At 45.3% G+C, this 23,722-nt stretch overlaps 1 protein-coding gene across 9 annotated transcripts in view; it reads right to left on the minus strand.

The window, feature by feature from the left end:
• Positions 1-23,722, minus strand: part of POU2F3 (POU class 2 homeobox 3) — a 79,501-nt gene that overhangs the window by 20,629 nt on the left and 35,150 nt on the right. Inside the window, exon 4 of one of the 9 annotated variants that reach the window (XM_060017787.1) lies at positions 12,735-12,775. The exons of the other annotated variants lie outside the window; for them this stretch is intronic. The gene's annotated coding sequence lies outside the window, so the exon portion shown is untranslated. The remainder of the gene's footprint in view (positions 1-12,734; positions 12,776-23,722) is intronic. 9 annotated transcript variants of the gene reach the window in all.

Consider the following 23,722-nt stretch of genomic DNA (forward strand, 5'->3'; position numbering starts at 1 on the left):
GAGTGGGAACTGAATGCATGCTAACTGAATCAAAGACATAATCAGAATCCACCTCTCCATCCTTCAGCGGGATACAGCGAGGAAGACATCAAACAGGGAGCTAGAACTTGTTTCCAGTCCTAACTCTGACTCTAACTGATGATATAACCTTGAGCAATCATTTCATATCTATGAGACTTGGTTTCCCCATCAGTTGTATGATTCTACATCATTTTTCTTTCAGTCCTAGAATGGAATTATAAAATTCCAATTCCGTGGTGTATTTGGCAGAATCTGGCTAGTCCACGTTGCTGTAGTGTTCTTAGATAAAGCAGATCTAAACAGCACTAGGAAGTCCTAGTTGCGCCCAAATTGGTAAGAGGATGCTTCTTTTAGGGACAGTCTTTACAAATCACTTCTCTCTTCTCTCACCTAAGGAGGCTATTCTGGAGTCTTGGAAGCAAAGAAGAGGAAGGGAGAGTGTCAGGAAGTAGCACAATGGGGGCAGAGAGTTAGACATCAGGAAAACTCCAAAGGCATTGCCCCCCTGGAGTGATCCCCAGGACAGCCGCCATCCCTACCCCCAGTGCCCTTCAGCTCTCCCCACCCACACTTGGTATCTCCATCTAAGAAGCTTGCTGTCCTAGTTCTTCCCCCAGAAATTAGAGTTTTCACATCCTAGATTCCGGGGAAACATTTGTTAGCAGGTTTTAAAAAGCTCAAAATAGATGGTAAACTACTTATTTCAAACCACCACCAATCTTAAGCTTTGCTCAGAGGGGAGATTTTACTTAAGGGAAGCCTCCCTTCCCCACATCTCCCTTCTGCAACCCCCTCCTTCTCCTGGACGTCCCTCATCCCGAGTGGGGATAGGTGAGGCAGGATGGAGGGGGACGGAGGGAGAACATGGAAAATTGGAGCTCAAAGCACACTGGTGGAACCACCGCAGGCAGCTTGGTGCGGCTCCAGCTCAGAGGCAAGTGGCAGGGTTCCTTTATAGACTCATTATGTGCAACGGGGAGATAAGGGGGTGCAGCTATGACACAGCTTGAAAACATGTGCTTTGCCTCCAACCTGGGTGCTATCTGTTAGAATCAGTGCCAGGTCTTCCTGCAACACTTAATTTCAGAAACCAGCACCATCATGAAAGAAAACTCACTCTTTCATCTGCTTCCTGGATCAATTGCCCTCCAAACTCTTTTAGGGGCACTGCCGACCTCCCAGTTCTGAAAATGAAGTGTCTGATAGCAAAAATAAATCCCTCTGGGTGTTAGCCTGGGGCGTTTTGACAACTCTGTGTGTTCCTCTTCTCAGTTCTTGCTTTATTAACCTCTTACTCTTTCATTTTTCATAATTCATTACCCCTTGTGTGTGAGCTGCTGACGGTAAACCCCAAAGGAGACAATCCTAAACAAACCAATCTGAAAGGCAGTAAAGCAGACTGCTTCTCCTGTGACAAATTCTAAAATGTCCACTTTGGTCGGTGGGTCTCAGAAAGAGCAGAGCTGTACCAGGAGGAGAAGAAGATACAGCAGCAACTCTGCCTGCCCTCCCGACCCCGGCACACTTCTCCGACGATTCTCTGAGAGTTCAGGGGCTAGCTAAGACAATAAGAAATCAAGTCCCTTCCAAATCCAAAAAGCCCTTTCACAGCTGTCGAATGGAAAAGATTGGAGCCTTTCCAGGCAACTGGGTGTTGGCCGTGGATTGGGAAAACGAGACAGACTTCTGTTGGATCTCATTGACTTCTAATGTGAGAACCGGAGGCAAATTGGATGAAGACCCAATTTCCCCCGTACTTGTGAAAACCCAACCAAACCCACAGCCTGTCTGGAACCGTGAAGATTGTCTCCAGGGTCCCTTTGGAGCTTCTTCTCACGCAAGTGAAATATTTCTCCAGGCCCTGTTTGGGATGGACTAATCCCTGGGGATGTGGGCCACCACAGAGGCCTCTGCCTGGTCACAGCCATCGGTCATCCCGTCCAGATGTTAGACATGGCTTGTTAGTTCAGGATCTTCTCCACCCACGGAGCTGTGCAAAGGTGTTACACTGAGTCTTGGGCAGTGACCCGGGAGGTAGAAAGGTATCGTGGGTGACTATCTTTTCTAATCCCAGCGAACTCCCCGACATCACCTGCCTTAGAAAGAAATAGCCTCATTCTGGGAAGAGAGAGCCCCTTCTGAGGAACTGGAAACCCTTCATACATTCCTTACTTGGCTTCACCGCCCAGCCAGGAAGTGTGGGGATGAGCGTTTATCTTCCCATCTCACAGAGACCAGGAGTGCTTCAGAGATGCGTGTAAAGTTACACGACAAGACACTGGCTAAACGCTACAAGACAATGGTCCTCTGACCCTCCCCAGGCACTCTATCTACAAAACAATACTACAAACATCTCAGGGATGGGAGAGAGAACAGACCATAGGTGATGTTCTGGCCCAGACCTACACTTGGGCCTCCTTATTAACCATCTGTTTGGGGTCATGCAATGGGGCTGGAGTACTTAGCCTTAGCCCCCTCCCCGGGACATTTCACGTGGCTCTCTCTTGGGGGGGAAACAACTCAACATTAATGAATATATCACTGGTGATGAAAATGATCAAAGCTGTAGTGCCAGTTGCATAACTCGTTTGTGGAAAGTGTTTCATAAACATTTCACAAGAAGGAGAATTTCAAAGCGTGAACATCTCCCAACCTGCCTTCAATTACAGGCAAGATTTTTTTCTTTCTTCCCCCCTTCTATACGTCTCCCTAGCAGTGAGGAAGAGTTTCTGTTTCGTAACTGATCTATAAAAGGGTTGACAAACGTTTTGCTCATGAAAAGATCCTAAAAATATATTCCAAGCGGTAGAGTAGGGCAGGCTGGTAACTTATCTCAGATGAACAAGGCTGAGAGCCCCCTAAGAGATGCTGGCTGTATTTTTGCTTGGGGGACTCTCCTTTCTCCATGGCTCCTGGCCGCTCCCTATGAGTCCAAGGCTCCTGCCTCTTTGGATGCTACCCTGAATTACCTGGGGAGATGGCCTCATCCAGTCCCTGGTCTCTAGTCAGACCTACGACAGACCAGCCTAGGCACACCTTTGCCCATGCACATTGGGATCTTCTGGAAAGCATCGAACTTCTAGACAAAAGAGTGATGGAAGTGAGGAGACATGGGGCCCTTTAATAAACATACGGTTTCTTAGGAGGCTGGAGCCACTTAGAGTTGTTCCCTCCCGAAAAGAAGCTTTCCAAAGAGGTATCCTTGTTTCTCCTGCTTGTACCTCCGCTGGAAAGGCAAAAAGCTTATCAGTCATGTTGTTTAATGCTTTGGCTTCAGTTCTTAGGGCACAGCACTGCTAGTGCTGACACATATCTGAAAAAACCCTGTCATTTTAAGCCCATAAACATTTTCTTCTCCCTCTGGCATATAGGTCCGTGCATTCAAGTTTTAAAACTCTAGGAAGGAGCTGTGTTCTCTTCGAGGACACATCCTCTCAGATACTTTTGGTGCCCAGGACTTGAACAACTTTAACCATTGTACCACTTCCCAGCCCTCGGGAGATGCCAGCAGCGTCTGCTTCCAGTGAGGAGCTGGATTGATGCAAGTTCTCTTTTTTGACCCAGATCTTTTTTTTTTTTGGCCACGCCACGCAGCTTGCAGGATCTTACTTCCCTGACCAGGGATTGAACCCCGGGCCCCAGCTGTGAAAGCACCGAGTCCTAACCACTGGACAGCCAGGGAATTCCCAACCCTGATCTGTCTTGAGTCAGAGTCTTCTGGTTTTCCTGGTTTCCTACCTGTTGGACAAGGGCACAGAGCTACCTTCTCTGGTTCTTTGGCTGGGAAGGAGCGCCACACAGAACTGTTGATTCGCCCACATAGATGGCTGCTCTGCCCCGCAAGAAGTGGAATGGCAGGAGGTGGGGTGGGGTAAGAAATGCTGAGCACGGTCTCAGAATCAGACTCTGAGAACTGTTTGCCAGTGGCTCTTCTTGGGAATCATCTTGTGTGTGAGTGCTGGCTGTCATCACACTGGGTTCTTTTGCATACATTGGGTTGCCTATCATGGGAAGACTCTGTAATCCTTTTTAGAGCAGGGAATGGAAAAAAAAAAAAGAAAAAGACATCCAGGAAACAAGTACAAGGCTCAGGAGACCGGACTTCGGGCTCTGTCCCTGCCTCTAAAAACCTGCATGATCTAATATTTATTTACTGCACTCATCCATGTAGGCCTAGATTATGCCTCCACAAAAGGAGGAAAATAGATGAGATGGAACCTACTTAAGAAATTTGGAATGTATAGAAGAGAGAGTGAGCATTGACTTGTGAGCCTACAAATGTGTTTATTGTGTCATTAGACCCATTTTGCAGATGAAAAGACTGAGGCTTGGAAAAGTTAAGAAACTGGCTGAAAGTTACACTGCTGGTAAATAATAGATCTGGGATGTCAATCCACATCTATTTGATTCCATAGTTCTTCTACATAAACCTGACTACCATGTGTGATAGAATCATAGACTCTTCAAGGTAGCTTAGCGCGGACTGTGTCGGGTGCATGCAAGACATTCAACAAGTGTTGATTCCCTTCCTTCTCCATCAGAACTGGAAGGAAATGTAGCTATCACCTGGTTCAACTGGCTCATTTTACAGCTGTGACTCCTGATGTCCAGAGAGGAGAAATCACCTGCTCAGGGCAACACAGCTAGAGCTGCAGGCAAGCCAGGCCTGGAGACTAAGGCAGGGCCCCTGAGGACTGGTCTCCTAACGCTCCACCCAGTATTTGGTCCATTCCACTGCACTGCAGCATGGCTCTATCTTCTATCTCTATCACTCTGATGCTGTTGCCTATTCTGGCTCCTCAAGTAACTCAGTAGTAACCCTAATCCCATTGCTCTAATAAGATTTAATCTCAGTCCCGATTCAGAGTTCTCCATTACTACACAGGGTAAGGTTTAGGCACAGATAAAGCACACATCTACTTGATGTGTAACTTAATACACTTGGTTTGAGAACGAGCATTCTGTATTCCCTTGACTCTCACATGGATGAATTAACTCCAGGGGGTTGATATTTGCTTTCTTCCTCCCTCATCATGAGGAAGAGAGGTAGAGAGGGGAAAGGCAAGGCTCAGCCATGCCATGAAGTCCTCACGCCAGTGTACATTTTACTCTGGGGCCCAAAGGAGACTAATGAAAGGACGGACAGATGCCTTGCTCGTCCCGGACACACAGGCACACATGCACACACATGCATGCATATACACCAACCTGTGACTATGAAGCACTATACAGATTAGCTCCAAGAGCATCAGTTCGAGAAAGGGAAAAAGGAATATTTTTAAAGCATTTTAGAAATTAAAAAGCACTTTCAAAAGTATCATCATTTATTCTTCATGATGATTCAACGAGGGAAAAAATCTTATCCAACCATTTATACAGATGTAGGAACCAAGAGTAGGAGGAATTAATATGTCCATCACACAGCCAGGAAAAGCAGAGCCTGACTCTCTATTTGGGTCTTTGGCTTCCAGGCCCTCTTTTGCCTATACCACTCTGTAAGGCGGCCCCACTGGGTTGCCACCCAGAATTTCCCACGTAAAAATGAGCTTGTTGACCTCTGCCTCCCCATGTGCCATGCTGTTTGCACGTGTGGTGCACAGTTGGTGTAAACATTTCCATACGCAAGTGTAGCCTGGGACTTTTACATGGATGTGAGGCCGACATAGTTATCGGAAGCAAACTTTCAACAAGTCTGAATGAGATTCTCTTCGGCATCCCCTGGGGAACTGCCTGTGACCTGGAAGCCTGTCTCTGAAAGCCTGAGTGTTGGCTATAAATGCACGTAAAAGGCTTTTCCCTGGTAAGATTCATATTTGAGAACAGTCTTCTAAGTAAGGCTGAGGCCCTTATCTCTTGTATTCTTCTTGTACCCCAAATAAAACGAGGCACCTCTGTGGCCCTCTGACACCGTGTCTGCTCCAACAGCAGTTGGAGTAGACAGTCCTCCATGTGGCATGCTTTAAACAGAGGTTTTCCTGCCCCATAAAGGTCCCCTTCCCAGTTTAGCTCAATAAATATTTGGTATACACCCATTGTATACCAAGAGGAACTGGGACACAAAGGTGAATAGGACCTTCCAGATTAATTAGGAGACAGCAAGTAAAAAAGCAATTACCTAGAGTGCAGTACTTACAGCAATGGGAAGGCGGTACAGTGGTCACATGGAAAGGTTGTGATTTGCTTTGTCAGGGCAGAGGATAGCTAGAGAAAGGGGAATGAGGTAGGAAGTCTCCACGGAAGAGAAGTGAAGCCTCTGAGGAGCCCTGAAGGACAAAGACAGTTTCACCAGGAGAAGATAAAGCAGGGCATGCCAGGAAATGGGAGCAGCTGGTACACAGTCACAGATGGTGAAACAGGGCTTCATGTTCAGGAGCGACAAGCTATTCAGCGTCACAGCAGCGTGGGGTGGGAGAGGCCTGGGCAAACAGCCAGGGCCTGATGACAGAGGTCCTGTGGGTCACACAAAGGAGTCAAGGCTGGACTTGGGGGCAAAGTGTAACTCAAGTAAAGGGCAGGGACACGCGAGAGTTTTGTTTAGTTCGATTATGTTAACAGCTGTGTGGAATATGGATTTCAAGAGAGGACAACTGTAAGTGGGACAGCTAGTTACAAAAGCTGTTTATTGCAATAGTCTAGGTAAAGAACTGACGAGGACATGCCTAAGGCCAAAACAGTAAGAACGGAGAAGAGGAGACAGAATGGGAAGTTTTTAGGATAGAAAATGTATTTCCACCCCTAAAGGTTTATCCTTTATAACAAAGGACTATTTCAGGAATTCTCTGTTGAATGCCTGCAGGACTGAAAGAACTAACACAGAAAAAATTCTGAAAGGACATAATCCAACTGCTAATAAGAGATAGAGTGGAGGGTATTTGGGGTTTCAGAAGGTATTCACTTTCTAAGTCAAATATTTCCGCAGTGTTCAAATTTTTAAAGGTAATTATTCATTTTAAATTAGAAAAAATTAAGATTAATCTTAATTTAAAATTAATATTAAAAATAGTAAGCACTCAAAATTTCATTAGTCTGTATGGAAGTTCTTAGTTTATGAGGTATTCAAGTTAGTTACAGTTCCCTCCTTTACCTGGTGAAAGGGAAGTCTTGAGAGGTTTAGGGGCACATTTTCTAAATAAACACACATATATGCAGATATGTGTATTCTGTGTGTGTGTGTGTTGTGTATGTGTGTGTATTTTTTTTAGCAGTAACTGGGAATCCATCTCCTTCTTCTGCCGCATCTTGAGTCATTGTCTACCAGCAGGCAACACCTGTAGGTCTGTGGCCTACAGACCTCACTTATACCTTTCCATGATGTTCTACAGCTTACAAAGTACTTTCAAACATATCAGTTTGGTCTATTTTCAGAATATTCCCATGAGATTGAAAAGGCAAGTGATGCTATTCCTGTTTTACTGTTGAGGAAAACAAGGTTCATGAAAGGTAAATGGTGTATCCAAGGTACATGGCTGGCTAGCAGGAAAGCTCTGATTTGAACTCAAGTTATCTGATTTAAAATTCAACACTTCTTTCAAATTTCTAGGATTTTCTGAGGAAGTTTCCCAAATAAGTGGATTTTCAGTCACTGAAATATATTTCTTACATCTCCAAACCCTTTATTTCAGTTTTGGATAGATACTTATTGGTTTCATTTTTGAATAGAGATCTTGTATTTTATACATCTCTACTTGCCCTTAAAGAGTACTTGACAAAGATATCACAAATAAAGAAAATTACAGGCCAGCATTACTGATGAACATAGATGCAAAAATCCTCAACAAAATATTAGCAAACTGAATCCAACAATACATTAAAAATATCATGTACCGTGATCAAGTGGGATTTATTCCAGGGCTGCAAGGATGGTTCAGTATTCACCGATCAATCTGTGTGATATACCACATTAACAAATTAAAGAATAAAAAATTATATGACCATCTCAATAGATGCAGAAAAGGCTTTTGACAAAAGTCAACAACATCCTTCTACAAAGACTCTCCACAAAGTGAATATAGAGGGAACATACCTCAACATAATAAATGCCATATATAACAAGTCTACAGCTAACATCATACTCAATGGTGAAAAACTGAAGGCATTTCCTCTAAGATTAGGAACAAGACAAGGATGCCCACTTTTATGCAACATAGTATGGGAAGTTCTAGCCACAGCTACCAGACAAGAAAGAAATAAGAGCTATCCAAATCAGAAAAGAAGAAGGAAAACTGTCGTCACTGTTTGCAGATGACATTATACCATACATAGAACATCCTAAACACACTACCAAGAAACTACTAGAGCTCATCCATGAATTCAGTAAAGTTTCAGGATACAAAATTAATATACAGAAATCTGTTGCACTTCTATACACTAACAATGAACTATCAGAAGGAGAAATTAAAACAATCCCATTTAAAATCACATCAAAAAGAATAAAATACCTCGGAATAAATCTAACTAAGGAGGTAAAAGACATGTACTCAGAACTGATGAAGGAAACTGAAGATGACACAAACAGATGGAAAGACACACCATGTTCATGGGTTAGAAGAATTAATATTGCTAAAATGACCAAGGCAATCTCTAGACTCAATGCAATCACTATCAAAATACCAATGGCATTATTCACAGGACTAGAAGAAATAAAATTATTTGTTGTATGGAAATTTGTACGGAAACACAAAAGACCCGAATAGCCAAAACAATCTTGAGAGAAAGAACAGAGCTGAAGGTATCATGCTCCCTGACTTCAGACTATATTACAAAGATACAGTAATCAAAACAGTATGGTAATGGTACAAAAACAGACACATAGATCAATGGAACTGAATATAGAACCCAGAAATAAATGCACACACTATGGTCAATTAATTTACAAAAAAGAGGCACGAATATACAATGGGGAAAAGGCAGTCTCTTCAATAAGTGGTACTGGAAAAGCTGGACAGCTACTTGTAAAAGAATGAAATTAGAACATTTTTTTTCACACCATATACAAAAATAAATTCAAAATGGATTAAAGACCTAAATGTAAGCCCAGAAACCATAAAACTCCTAGAAGAAAACATAGGAAGAACACTCTTTAACATAAATTGTAGCAATGGTTTTTGGATGGATCTGTCTCATAAGGCAAAATAAAATTTAAAAAAATTAAATTAAATAAAATAAACAAGACCTAATTAACTTAAAAAGCTTTTGTGCAGCAAACAAAACCATCGACAAAACAAAAAGACAGCCTACAGAGAATATCTTCTCCTATGGGAGAAGATATTTGCAAATGATATGACCAATAAGGGGTCAATATCCAAAATATATAAACAGCTCATACAACTCAATATAAAAAAAAAATCAAGCAACTCAATTAAAACCTGGGAAGAAGTACTGAATAGACATTTTTCCAAAGAAGACATAAAGATGGCCAACAGGCACATGAAAAGGATGCTTGACATTGCTAATCATTAGAGAAATGCAAATCAAAACCACGATGAGATATCACCTCATGCCTGTCAGAATGGCTATCATCAAAGACCATAAATAACAAATTTTGGTGAGGATGTAGAGAAAAGGGAACCCTTGTATGCTGTTGGTGGGAATGTAAATTGGTGCAGCCACTGTGGACAACAGTATGGAGATTCCTCCAAAAACTACAAATAGAACTACCATATGATCCAGCAATTCCACCACTAGGTATATATCCAAAGAAAATGAAAAAACTAATTCAAAAATTCTCCAATGTTCATTCAAATTCCCCAATGTTCATAGCAGCATTATTTACAATTGCCATGATATGGAAGCAACCTAAATGTCCATCAACAGATGAACGGATAAAGAAGAAGTGGTATATGTATACAATGGAATATTAGCCATAAAAAAGAATGAAATTTTGTCATTTGCAACAACATGGATGGGCCTGGAGGGTATTATGCTTAGTGAAATAAGTCAGACAGAGGAAGATGAATACTGCATGTTATCTTTTATATTTAGAATCTAAAAAATAAAACGAATGAATATAACAAAACAGAAACAGACTCACAGACAAAGAGAACAAACTAGTGGTTACCAGTGGGGAGAGGGAAGGTGGGAGGGACAAGATAGGGGTAGAGGATTAAGAGGTACAAACTACTATGTATAAAATAATCAAGCTACAAGGATATATTGTACAGCACAGGGAAATAGCCAATATTTTATAATAACAAATGAAGTATAATGTATAAAATTTTTGAATCACTGTGTTGTATGCTGAAACTAATATAATATTATAAATCAACTGTGCCTCAATAAAAAATCATTCAACACATCTTTCAAATTCCTAGGATTTCCTGAGGAAGCCTCCCCAAATAAATGGATTTTCAATCGCTGAAATCGATCTCTTGTAGCTCCAAGTCTTTATTTCAGTTTTGGATAGATATTTATTGGGTTTGTTTTTGATATTTATTAATGTATTATATACATCTCTTCTTTCCCTTGAATAGCACCTGAAAGATAATTTAGTCAATGACTCAATCTTAATTGTGAACTCTTTTTAGAAGCAATCGTGCCCTCGGGGACACTGAAGTGCTTGGCCTCTCTGTTGGCAGTAGCACTAAATGGCCCTGAATTGCCTCTTTTTGTTTTCGCAGCTCTGCTTTTTTCCAGGTTTTCTGCCTCGTTTCTCACAACCGGGTTTTTATCCTACTGTTGGTATCCTTGCTTCTAGCAGCCCCTATTTCAGCTCAACTTCGCAACTTCTATTTGCTAAGGGCTAGAAAAAACAGATAGTTAAGTTTGTTATAACTGTTTCTAAAATAAAAGTTAGAGGCTCTGAGAAAGGGTTTGGCTCCAGGTCTCATTTGCTTCCTTCTTATTCTCAGCTGGATTCTAAATTGGTGAGGCTGCTGGCTCTCTGGATAAGTGAGGCACTGCAGTGGCTCTGTGTAGCTGTTTGACATGGGGCTCGCCCTTTGGCTCAATTTTTACTGACTACGTATCAATCCTGTTACCCTTATTAGCCTGCGACAGGGCTCCAGGCACAATGGTTGGCTGAACCCACACAACTGACAGTGTAAGATAAATTCTCTAAGGCTGAGGAACAGTTACCAAATTTATTGCCAAAAGGCGGAGTAAACTTGAGCCAAGGGACTCTCTGACAGTATATCTGTTTCCCTACTTACAAAAGGAAAATCATCTCTGAGTCTTACCCAGGTCTCAAGAGTTAGGGCTAAATGTCTATAAAACCTATTCTAGGAAGAGCTTTCCCTGCTTTTGTCACCAAAACGATATGAAGTTAATGATTCTGCACATTTACTAGCTGGGACACCTATATTGCTTGTCTGTCACTTAGTAAGTGCTTAATTAAATAGATGCAGAATTGATGTATAAATACTTTCAATAATCCTTGAATTTAGGAAACTGGGTCTCAGAGAAGTCAAAGGATTTTCCAAAAGCCATACAGCTAGAAAGTGGCACAGCTGGAATTTGAACCTACGTCTGACCAGATCCAGAATCAACCCTCTTTCTATTGTATCACACTGACTTAAAAAGGCATGCCGAACTAGGCTCATTTCCTTTTATACAGGGTTCTTAGAGATGAGGATCAGGTGAATGCTGCGATTATTGTATGTATACATATATACATGTCCCTGGAGGTCAAGGTGGGGTCATAAGAGCTGAGACAGTGTTAGTTAATGAATCAATGCCATCCAGGAGGGATGTCTCCAATGGCATGTCATGGGACTCTCTTCATCGTCCAGTCTTGTTAAGAATGTTATCAGTACCTTAGAGTATGATGATGTATGTGCCCTGCATACATCTCTGTATGACGAGCAGGGCTAGCTAGTACCTTGCACAAAGACATCAAGGTTAAAAAAAAATCCTGAAATTGTGCAAGGAAGGGAAGAAAGTAATAAGATAAAACATAAGAGGAACTGTAAAAATCTTTTACTATGAATATGAAAATTAACTGTACAAGTTGAGGCAACAGTGCAGATTTTTTAAAAAAAGACTTGAGAGGTGTTAACTGACCCTAAGAGCATGTAAGTTGAAAGTGTGATACAATTATCTTTTAAAAAATCTGTAGGGTAGGCTGTACCATCCTAGTACAGTAGAGTATGGAGGGAGGTTCCCCTACTTAACCATGCAAGTTCAGGCGGAACAAGGCCTGCCACTGTCTTACCTGGGCTTGGAAAGAAATCAGGGCATGATAAAGATATGGTACCCGCTCCACCAAGTTTTGTTGAATGAATAAATGGATGAATGAATGAACCGAGGGTCCCACTGTGCTCTGGCCTAGCCAGATGTCATCTGGGTATTGAAAGTTGTACGCTTGTGGATACTACACTTAAAGAGGGTGATTGGAAGACCGAAACCTATACATATAAAGGCATCAAGGCGCAAACAAGTTCAAAGAGTTTGTATAGCATGGTACAAAAATATTTGAAGCAACCTAATGCCCGTTGATAGGGCAATGGAACAGTAAAATTACATGGAAACGGTAGAACAGTATGTGGTCATTAACAACGATCATAATCAATCCTATACGTACTGCCACGAAACAATCTCTAAATCTTATTTTTAAATTTCAAAAGAAAGTCTCAAAAGAATACACACTGTATAATTTATACCTACCTACATATGTACCTATATATGCATTTTTAAAACTCCACGTATATTTATACATTTCCGTTTGTATTCATATCCATGTACGTGCAGAAAGAAGATTCTTCTAAACACATACACACCACACCGATAAGAGGCGTTTCCTCTGGGAAGAGGGCTGAGGCTGAACAGGGAACAAAATTCTTCTTGTTTATCTCTATTATTAAATATTTTCACAAGCAAGTATACATAGCGTTCACGTACTATGTGTGTAATTGCTTTAAACAAGGCAATCAGAAACCTGATACGTGAGACTATTGAAGGAATTCTGGATGTTTACACGGAAAGGGGAAGACTTAGGCGTGAGAACTCTTCTCAGATACTGAACGGCTGTCAAGTGAAGGGGATGGACTCGGGCCTTGGAGCTGAGGCAGGCAGAGTGATGACCACGGGGGGACCATCACAGGGAGGTTGATGGGGTCTATCAGGAGGAAGAATGGCCAAGCATTGCAACCCGCTCAACCCTGGAGGGGGCTGTCTTCTGGGTGGTGAGCCCCAAATTCCTGGGAGAGCTTTGGCAGAGGTGTGGAGCCGGCGTCCATCTGTCAGGGGTGTCAGCAGTGGAACATGTGCCCCAGGAGGTAGGTTAGGCTGGAATCACACTGGTTCCTAAGCTTTTGAGGCTCCTGACAAGTAAATCTTTTTTTTTTTTTTCAGACTTCAGAGAATACTCTTTTATTTTGCCAAATAATATTAAAGTAACCAGTATCACCTACTCAGGTCATCATTTCATTACATACCGTTAATATTTTAATACCAAAAAAATGCAAAATCTCAGACTGTTAAAATTGAATACATTGAGCTTTATAAAAATTTGCTGTTTTCTTCTTTTAAGATGTCACTGTGGATGGTGAAAATTTAGCCATAAGATGTAATATTATGAATAAATAAGTGTATCGACAGACAGGATAGGAGAGAGGAAGAAGGAAGGAAGAAGAAAGCCAGACTGCAGAGGTCTGTGGAACCCTTCTGGGAACAGGGGGACAGGTGCTAAGGGACCCTTTAGCCCTAAGGGTTTATGTGTCTCTAACTCACTCCAGAGTTAGAAGCTCAACCCATATTTGACTCCACAGTTGACGAAAAATAAAGTCACAGTGATATCAGATGTCACTGGATATCCCCAACCACACTCTCCATTGAAGTGGCCAGGAGAAGGCAGTCCCAGGAGAACCTCAGTCCTGTCTTCCCTAAGGGGCATTTGTAAAGGGCCTATTCTGGCTTGAGATATATAGCTTGGTACTGAACTCTCAACCTCAAAGACTTTAAAAAAACTAGGTTAGCCAGAGTCCTATGTACAGATGGATCCCTGGAGGGTAGGCCTTGGCACCCAGCGCCCACTGAGCAAACAAGCTAAGACGCCTCATCCAACAACTCCTGGGGCCCAGCCAGCAAGTGGCGAAGTTGGGAAATATTTCCCAGAGCTGACTGGATGGAGCCCACCACACACGCTACCTGCAGACACCCAGCAAGGTCACCTCCCTGGGAAAAGGGGTGCGTTTCTGCGGATCGCTGGCTGAAAGACGACAGGGGGCAGAGCAGCATGAGGAGCGGAAGGCCCTGAAAAGCAGAGAGATGGGAGTTCCTGGCACCCAGGATGGAGGGATGGGCGGATAGGTTCATTCCAGCTATCCATCAATCCATCTACTCAGGAAACACTTATTGAACGTCTGCTCTGCACCAGGCACTGCTCTACCGTAATCAATACAATACAGGCTGTTTCCTCAAATATTTCCCATCTTCTGGAGGGCTACCTGGAGAAGAAGACATTTGAGCTGAGTTTGGAAAGATGAACGAGGGGCTGGCAGGGCGATGGGGAGTGAGGGGGCGGGGCGGGGGCGGGGGTGTGTGCGGGTAGAGAGGCCAGTCCTAGGGCTCATTCAAAACAGAGTTGAGCTGGAGCTCGGTGCTTTGTGACCGCCTGGAGGGGTGGGATAGGGAGGGTGGGAGGGAGGGAGACGCAAGAGGGAAGAGATATGGGAACATATGTATATGTATAACTGATTCACTTTGTTATAAAGCAGAAACTAACACGCCATTGTAAAGGTGCTGCCTCTTCCTTTATTCCTCTCTACTTTCAGGACACTTCCATCATTTCAAAGAGGCTCATTTCCCGGCGGTACTTGGAAGTCCTTAGGACGGGGGAAGAAGGGGGCCTGGGGTTCCCTTGTGAGGTTAGACCACCCCGATCCTTCTCCCGCCCACGCAGGATGGGGCAGCTCACACTAAGAGTGCTGGGCCCTTGCTGAGTGGCCAGATTCTGGGCAAAGTCCCAAACCCCAGGTCCTGCCATTCCCCACCCTGCTTTATTGCAGAAGAGTGTCTTTCTCTTCCAGGCCTCGGGCCAGGCCAGGCTGGGGAGTGCCCTGATAGCCAGGAGGTTGTTCTCTGCCCCGCCAGGCCCAGTGTAAGGGGAAGCACCAAACCCTCAGAAAGGAAGTTGGCTCTGGTTCACTGCAGAGAGGAAGGGACTCCTTACCTTTGGGTGGCTGCACTGCTTTCTCCTCCAGAGTGCTGTTAACCCTTTCTGGCCTGGGGGCTCTTACCCTAGCAGCCTCACCTCTGAGAGTCCCAGTCCGGGACACGGGGCACAGAAACACTCCACCACTGGTCCCGGCACGAATCAACATCTATCCCCAGGGACTGGGTGTCCAAATCTTTCTGGGCCTCAGTTTACCAGCTACCCAACTGGCCTGCAAACCCACTTCCAAGCCCTCAAGTGAGCCAGTCCACAGTGATGGGGTAAAGTTTAAAATTTTCCTCGTTAGGATCACACACTTTCTTTGAGAAGATGTCATCGAGGGAAAGCCAAATTGATATGTAGCTCACTTTAAGCAAACCCTATAAATGATGCTTGGCTCCAACTGCCTGTAAAAGGGCATGCTTTATTCTCTGAAAAGATCCAGTGTAACATTTCTTTAAATAGCAGGCTCTTGGTGGAAAAAAAAAAAAGAATTTAGTTGATAAAACTTTGACTTAGGTACAGTATTTCAGGAACCACCCTTTTAGGTATGGTGAGACATGCCTGTATTTACCCGGCACCAACTGAGTCTGGCATATTTTTCTTATTATTCCTCTAGTAACAGGCTGAGTCAGGTACAAGGGCACAAGTAAGAGCACTCAGAGGGATGCCAGCAGTTGAGGGGAAAATGAGCAGAACTGCCATCTGGAAAACGGTGAACCTCCGGCCTTCAGAGGATCCCAAGGGCAGAGCTAAGAGGAAGCGCAAGCTGGAGCCAGGCTGATGTGAAACGGGGCATCTAGAACCAATCCTGTTGCAAGAGCAACAATAGCCCAGTTTATTGAGCACTTACTATGTCCCGGACAGTTTATACTCAAGATTGCTTGTAATCCTCCTCCTAACAATACTATTAGGTTGACGCTATGATTTACCCCTTTTTTACAAAGGCAGAAACTGAGGCTTGGGGAGGGTGAGTGACCGGGTTCCACAGCTTCTGTTGGTAGAGCTGAGATTCAAATCCAGGTCTGTGTGACGCCAGAGCTGGACCTCTGACCACTACTACACTGCCATGTGCAAGTCTAAAACCAGACACCCTGCAACAGTCCATGCCAGCGAAGTCTGTGGAGAAAATGGTAGAAGATGCCAGCTCAGGGGAGGGGCTGCCAAGACAGAAAAACGAAACAGGGTGTGAACCAAGGATCCCTGGGGGTTGGGAGCCAAGGGTATTTTAGTGGCCTCGCAGGGGAGAGGGAAGGGAGTCCTGACACCGGATCTGAACAAAAGCAGCAGAGGCCCAGGCGGCGATGGGGGCGATGGGGTCAGCCGATTAGTAGAATAAGCTGGATTTGGAGACAGCAGACCAGCACTGGACACAGCGCCTATTATCAAGTAGACACTGAATAAAGGTACATTGAGTAAGTCCTGGCTCTGCCACTTAATTGAAGTCACTTTATCATTCTGAGTCTCAGTTCCCTTGTCAAATGAGAATGATAACACTTGTTTAATAGCTATTGTGAGTTAAAACTTATTGGCTTAATGGGGTCCTCGGTAAGTTGTCAAGCAGAGGGGGCTGTGAGATGGGATGTGGCCTGGTAGGGAACTGAGCAGCTACAAGGAAACAGCTCCTGAGCCCTAAGCGCTGCCTCCAAAGCCATTCTCAGGCTGGACTAGGAGAGGGAAGTTTGAGGGGGAAAAGTTTATTTTCTGCCACAGCTGTGATTCTGGGAGAAGGAGAATCTCCCAGGTACTAGAGCTGCCTCGACAGCCCTCTGACAGGGGGGCAACGAGAAGGGCAGGTCCCACCCCCTGCCCTGCAGGCACACACACAAGAAAACGCCCCTCTCCTCCCTGCACCCTTCTCACGCACAGGCCCAGGGAGGTGCTCCTGCACTTGGGGTAGGGGAACCCTCTGGGTAGGAACCCTTCTTCGCCCCGCCCTTCCCCTGGCAGCCTTCCCTGAGCCTGCAGATAGCATCTCTGCCGTGCGAGCTGGCAAGCCCCGGCCGCGAGAGGTCTGCGGTGTGAGCATGAGGGCTTGGGACCTGTGGAAAAGTACTGTGCAGATATCAGATGAGGGGCTCTGGGCAACATTAGGGCTTGTCGATTTGCAGGATCTCTCTGTCTCTCGCAAAAGCAGCCTGACACGGTGTAGAGTCAGACAGGCCTGTTGTATATCTGAGCTCCACCTTGGGTAAAAATTACTTAACCTCTCTGAGCTCTAGTTACCCCAGCTATATAATGGGAATAATCATGCTTACCTCACCGGGCTGTCGTAAGGATGAAGTAATATCCAGTAAGATATAACTTTAGGTAAAGTGCCTCGCATATCCCATCATCCTTGGTTTGAATCCTGGTTCCAAGCAAGTCTCTTGACCTTTCTGAGACTCAGTTTCCTCATCTGTAAAATGGGAGTTCTAAAAGCTATTGCTCTAGGTTGCTGTAAGGTTTCAAGGAGATACTGCTTATGAAGGGCATGGCCCAGTGCCTTTCAACTCAGGGTGGTATTAACTTCTTCTGCCACTGGGGCCAACTCCAGCTTCCTTTTCAAGACCCCTGCTCCAAAAAGACTCCTAAGTGAGAGGGGGATGAACTGGCCCTGCTTTACCAGAATCTATACCCACCAAAGGCAACTCGTTCAAATCTCCAAAGAAACCCCCCTTTTGGATCCCTGCAGAATCAGGGAGAGGGTTCTGACACTTCCCTCCTCCTCTTGTGCCTCACCACTCTGCACCCCACACCTGAGCGGAGAGGAACATTTGGTCTCCACTCGCCATCGAGATGCACTGTGGGCTTGTGCCCGTGCTGCAGCCTGAATGAGCTGGCCCGACACCCAGTACCCCAGAGAGGCTTTGTGCTGGTGTTGTGGGTAGCTGGGTCAACCAGGGTGTTCTAGGGGCAGGGCTCCCGAAAACCCCGGCCACTCCCATTCCTACCTGCTCCACACCGTGCTGCTCTCAACAAGGCTCAGTCCATCGAATGCCAAGGCTGCTGCCCAGGCCACAAACAGGACACAGTTGACAGCTGAGCCTCAGGCCAAAGAGCAGAGCATGATTGGCAAAGGAGGACAAATTTCCACCTCCCCAAATGCAAAGACACTCATCATTTGCATCCCACCCAAACTTGGGGTAGGTGGGGGAAGCTTAGATGGAGAGATCGTGGATCTCAGAAAAAAATTTCCTTTCTGATAACATCTAAACACCAGTTTAGATGCAGCCCATCTAAACTGGTGCAAGCCCAGTGCAGCAGCCATCCAGGGAGAGAAGGGGAAGAGAAAATGATGGGTTCTCATTCATCAGAAGTAATAGCAGCTAATGTTTATTGGTCGATGACTGTATGTCAGAGCCTATTCTAAGTTGTGTATCTTATCTATAATTAACCCTTACAACATGACTGGAAAGTAGGCTCTATGACTGTTCTCACTTTTGGATGAGACTGTGAGACGCGGAGAGTTGGCCAACACAGACAATCGGCTCAGCTGCTACGTGGAACCGCCTCCTCCAAGACGAGCAGGGCCATGGAGCAGGAGAGCCATGGAGTCTGGAGTCTGGCCAGCCTGGCTTTAAATTCCCCACTTATGGATGGAGTGATTGTGGGAAAATTCCTTAACCTCTCAGAGTCTCAGTTTTCTCATCTATAGAATTGGAATAATCCCAATGACCTCACAGTGTCGCTCTAAGTAATAAATGGAACAATAACCATGAAGCGTTTGGCGCTCAGCGCCTGCACACAGGCAGGATCCAATAACTATTTCTATTGTTATATTATCTTGACTACAATGGGGAAATCACTTTGGAGAAAGGAATCATTTCTTCTCACCAATGATCTCCTGCCTGAAAATTCTGTTCTCCATCAACCTTGTTACTCAATAAGCCCAGCTTATTCCCTGTTGAAGCTGCACTGGTTTACGTATCCCTCGTTCTGACATTTTAAGGAACTTTTCAGACCTGTCTCCTTCATTGGATAGCAAGTAAGTTCTCTGAGGGCAGGTCTGTGTGTATTATTTGGGGGTGCCTCTTCCCAGTGCTGGGGAGCCTCCATTTTCCACTGCCTTGTCTTTCTGTGTGGAAGGATCACAGCTAGAGGAGCATCTCGCCCTCTGCCTCCTGGTAGAAGCGACCTATGTCCCTGGTGAGTCTAGGTCAGCTGTCCTCACTGGGGATGACAGCAAACCTGAAGGTCATTCTCTGAAATCTATGTGGTGGCTTTTCTGTCTTGATAATTAGGAGGCTCTATTTGCATTTACCAGGCAGAGGACAGGCATTCTAGACATCCTGCGACGCAGGAGACAGTACCAGACAAGAAACTCTTGTTCGTGTCCTGTACAACTCGCATCCAACTTTCAAACGCCCCACTGGACACTCGTGTCAGTAAAAAGCCTGCCTGTATCACACGAGCTTAAAGCCCAGTTCCAGTTTTTCTGCAGGCGCAACGTATCTTTGGCACACTTCTGATATGCACTGACTTTTTCCGGGATGCCATTTTCTGTATAAATTGAGGAAAGATTATATTTTATTTTGTTTGGAAGTTTACCAAGAGTTGTTTAACATTTTGGAAAATCATGGCTTTTCAGCTGCCAGCAGAGCATACCAATATCAGTCTGTACTTGTGTCTGTCACCTTCATATAGGCACAAGCATCCTACTAGCTCCTCAAACCTTCCAGAGGAATGTGCCCAAGCATTTACTTGCTGAAATACATATTATATCATTTTAATTTTTTTCATTCTCCTTTGAATCCTTATTCAAATGAGAGTATCTTACCGATTTTTATGTATGTTTTCTATAAATTTCATTCTAGGATATTGAAGGGGCTTTATAGCATCCTTGTTACAAGGAACATTCGGTCTGATAAGGCTAAGAACACAGGTTTAGAAGGAAGTGGGTGTGTGCGACTTGCCTCCTTCTGAGACCTGCCTGTTGGCTAGGAGGGTACTTTATGGTCTGTTCTCCACCAGCTTTATCTGTGCCAGGTGGATGTATTTAATTCCGGAGCAAGGCCTTTGAAAGTCCGTTGTGGCTACACATCAAAGCCATGTCCCCCAACAAGTTAAGTGAATATAAGTTCTGGCCTGTTGTTCAAGTGCAGCCTTTTAGAATAAATTGTACATTTTTTAAAGGGTATCTCCTAAAAGCAATATTTTATTGCGCTCCTCTCCTCTTGTTTGACAAAGATATAAGAGCTATGTTTTGATGTCCACTCTACATTTTTTGTCCATCTAGGCTTTCTGGTAGAATTATCCACTATCTTTGTCATTACTTTGTCTTTATAATTTTATTGTTAAATGATTTTTATAGCAATGTTTCCTAGGGTAGCCGTGTCACTTTCTTTTTGGCGATAAAAACACTCTAAAAACAAACAAACAAAAAACCAACCCAGTCCCCCCTACAGCTCTATCTGTCAGGCTCCTGTATCTATTTTTTTCAACTGCTTTGGTACCTTGGAGGGGGAAGGAAGAAGGATGTTATACATCAACACTCTAAAACCCAACCCTACTGCTTAGGGTTGAGCAAAATGTGGCTTGCTGGCTCTGCACCCTCTTCTCTTAGTCCGCCCATCCATCTTCAATAATCCTGCCTCAACCCGGAAGTACAGGACCAGAAGAAGGATCTTGCAGCAGAGGGAAACAAGCCTCAGAGGATCAAGAGTTTCGCCATCCTTAATTCTCATCCTCCAAGGTCTTTCACAGGGAGGTCTCAGAGTCTCCCGCCAGCTTATGGGGCCAACTACCCCTGGCTCTACACGCCTGCCTGGCTTTCCTAGACTCACTGAACCAGCCCCATCAGGACTGTTACAGTGCAGGGGCCCTCCCTCCCCTCTGCAGCCTCTGTTGCATTTTCTTCCCACCAGCTGGGAGCTCCCGTGGGCAGGGACCACGTTCTACTCCCCTCTGACCCCTCACAGCTAGACACAGGTTTGTGCAACTAAACGGTCAAATGTGGTCAATTAATTCCCTCCCTTGTCCTCTGGCGCTCAGCTACTGTGGTGCCGGCCCTCCTGGGGCTGCTCCCTGGGTGCCTGGGGGAGGGGCTCACTATGTCTTCACTGCAGACCTTCACTTGAGAGTCTGGTCCTGCCTCCCCTGTGTCTCCATCATGCGCCTCCCCGGAGAAGCCTCTCCATCGTTCAGAATCCTCAGAGACCTTTCCTTAGTCTGAATGTTGTTGATTTTAGAGAAGATGTCCCACTGAGCTGATTAAACACTACAATCAACGCATGCCGGGAGCAGCCAGAATCCGTGGGACTGACATATATACACTAATATGTATAAAATAGATAACTAATAAGAACTTGCTGTATAAAAAATAAATAAAATAAAATTCAAAAATTCAAAAAAAAAAAAAAGAATCCGTGGTAGCTCACAGTCATGAAAACGGCGAAGGAAAATCCCATTTGATTCAAAACCAAACGCTCTATGGGAGCACAGTGGGACCACTGCTCTGGACTAGCTGGACGGGTTCCCGAGAGAGGCACTGGACGGCTGAATGTTGCGGCCGCAGGAGAGCTGAGAATGCTGCCAGGCCTGGGGCTGAGATAGAATCCCAGGCCACTGGGTCTCAGTTTTGGGGGTAGGAAGCTCAGGGAGAGAGACACCTGCCAGCTTGCTTCAGACTCTCTTCTGGCCTCAGAGAACTTTTGTGAAGTCTTCTAGCAAGACTTAGCTTTCAACAGCATAGGTGGAGACATCGCTCTGATGGGTCTGGTGGACATCCACAGCCCTGGATGACGAGGAGCCCAGAAGTCACCGGCACAGAGCAGGGCAAGGCTCCCCAAGTGTGCATCTGTCACTGTGGACTCTCCAAGCCCCTTTAAGCCAATGATACTTCCTAGTGTTCTTCTGAAGTTAGCTGTTGGTTGAAAGAGCAGGAAATGGGGACTTCCCTGGTGGCGCAGTGGTTCAGAGTCTGCCTGCCAACTCAGGGGACATGGGTTCGATCCCTGATCTGGGAAGATCCCACATGCCATGGAGCAACTAAGCCTGTGCACCACAACTACTGAGCCTGCGCTCTGGAGCCTGTGAGCCACAACTACTGAGCCCGCAGGCCACAACTACTGAAGCCCACACGCCTAGAGCCCATGATCTGCAACAAGAGAAGCCACCACAATGAGAAGCCAGCGCACCACAACAAAGAGAGTAGCCCCCGCTCACCAGAGCTAGAGAAAGCCTGAGCTCAGCAACGAAGACCCAATGCAGCCAAAAAAAAAAAGAGCAGGAAATGGAAGTGGAGAAACTCTGTGAACAGGAGGCTGTCCCTCAGGCTCCTGACTTCACCCACAGGGCACTCAGCCTTTCCTCCCTCCCTCCCTCCCAGAAGAGCCCTTCTCTTCTTCTAGGCTAAACCCTGCACCCATGTTCTCTCTTTTCTGTCTCCTCTATGGCATCTCCTATCTCTCCCCAGGCCCACAACCCACCAAAGTCTCCCTCATCCCCAAAACCTTCCCTTCACACTGTCTCCATTTTCAGCCAACATCTGCATCCCTTTATCATTCCACTCCTTGAAACGGAATTCTGCAGTCCTCGTCTCCATCATTTCCCAACTTCTCCTTACCCCTCGACGACAGCAATCTGGCTTCTGCTCTCACCACAGATGCTAGAGACGCTACGATGAGGCCACCAGTGTTCACCTCACTGCCAAACCGTGGCCACTTCCAGGCTGGGGCTCTACAATATCTCTGCGTGCTGTGATGCTGTCTGCTATCCCACCTTCATATGAAAGTCTCTCCTTTGTGGGTGTGGTTCTCCTCCCATCCCTTTAACCACTCCTTCTTAGTCTCATCTATGGGTGCCCATTCCTCAGCCTGTCCCCTACATGTTCCTTCTCTCCAGGTCTGCCCTGGGTTCTCATCCCAGTCTGCGCACCTTCCCTATAGGTGATCTCACTCCCTCCCATCACTTTGGTTAACACGATTCGATGGTGACTCTCAGTATGCATCCTGACCTGTCTGCTGGGCTCCAGGTCCAAATTTCTCATCATGTATTGAGCACCTATTGTCCATTATCTGCCCTTCGTCCTCTTCCCATCATCTGGACAAACTGGCTGGACCTCCCGTTCTCTTGATCTCTGGTTACAGTCCCACTAATGCTCAGTATCCCAAGCTAGAAACCTAAGAATCCTGCTGGACCCTTCCCCTTCCTTAGCTGTCCATATCCAAACTGTTGACAAAATCCTCCTGGTTTTACACCCAAAATCTCTCTCAAATCTGTGTCTCTCCGTGCTTTCCTGACACAGGAATAATAATAGCAAATACCTATACGGTTTACACGTTCTAGACATTGTCTAAGAGGTATACACGCGCACGCGCACACGCACACACACACACGCACGCACGCACGCATACACACACATGCTAACAACAGCCCTGTGAGATAGGTACCATGATTCTCCCCACCCGTAAGATGAGGAGACCGAGGAACACAGAAGTTGAAGAACTTACCCAAGGTCACACCGCCAGGTAGTGCCAAGCCCAGGAGTCAAACCCAGGTCGTCTGGCTCTAAGTCTGTGTGCTTAATCCCTCTCTTTGGCATTGACAACTCCTCCTACCACAATGGCATCCCATCAGGCCTCTCTTGCATCAGTGCGTCATTCATCCTTCCTTCCCTCCGCACCCACACCC

The sequence above is a fragment of the Delphinus delphis genome, chromosome 8, assembly GCF_949987515.2.
Source record: "Delphinus delphis chromosome 8, mDelDel1.2, whole genome shotgun sequence".
In the NCBI taxonomy this organism is placed as follows: Eukaryota; Metazoa; Chordata; class Mammalia; order Artiodactyla; family Delphinidae; genus Delphinus; species Delphinus delphis.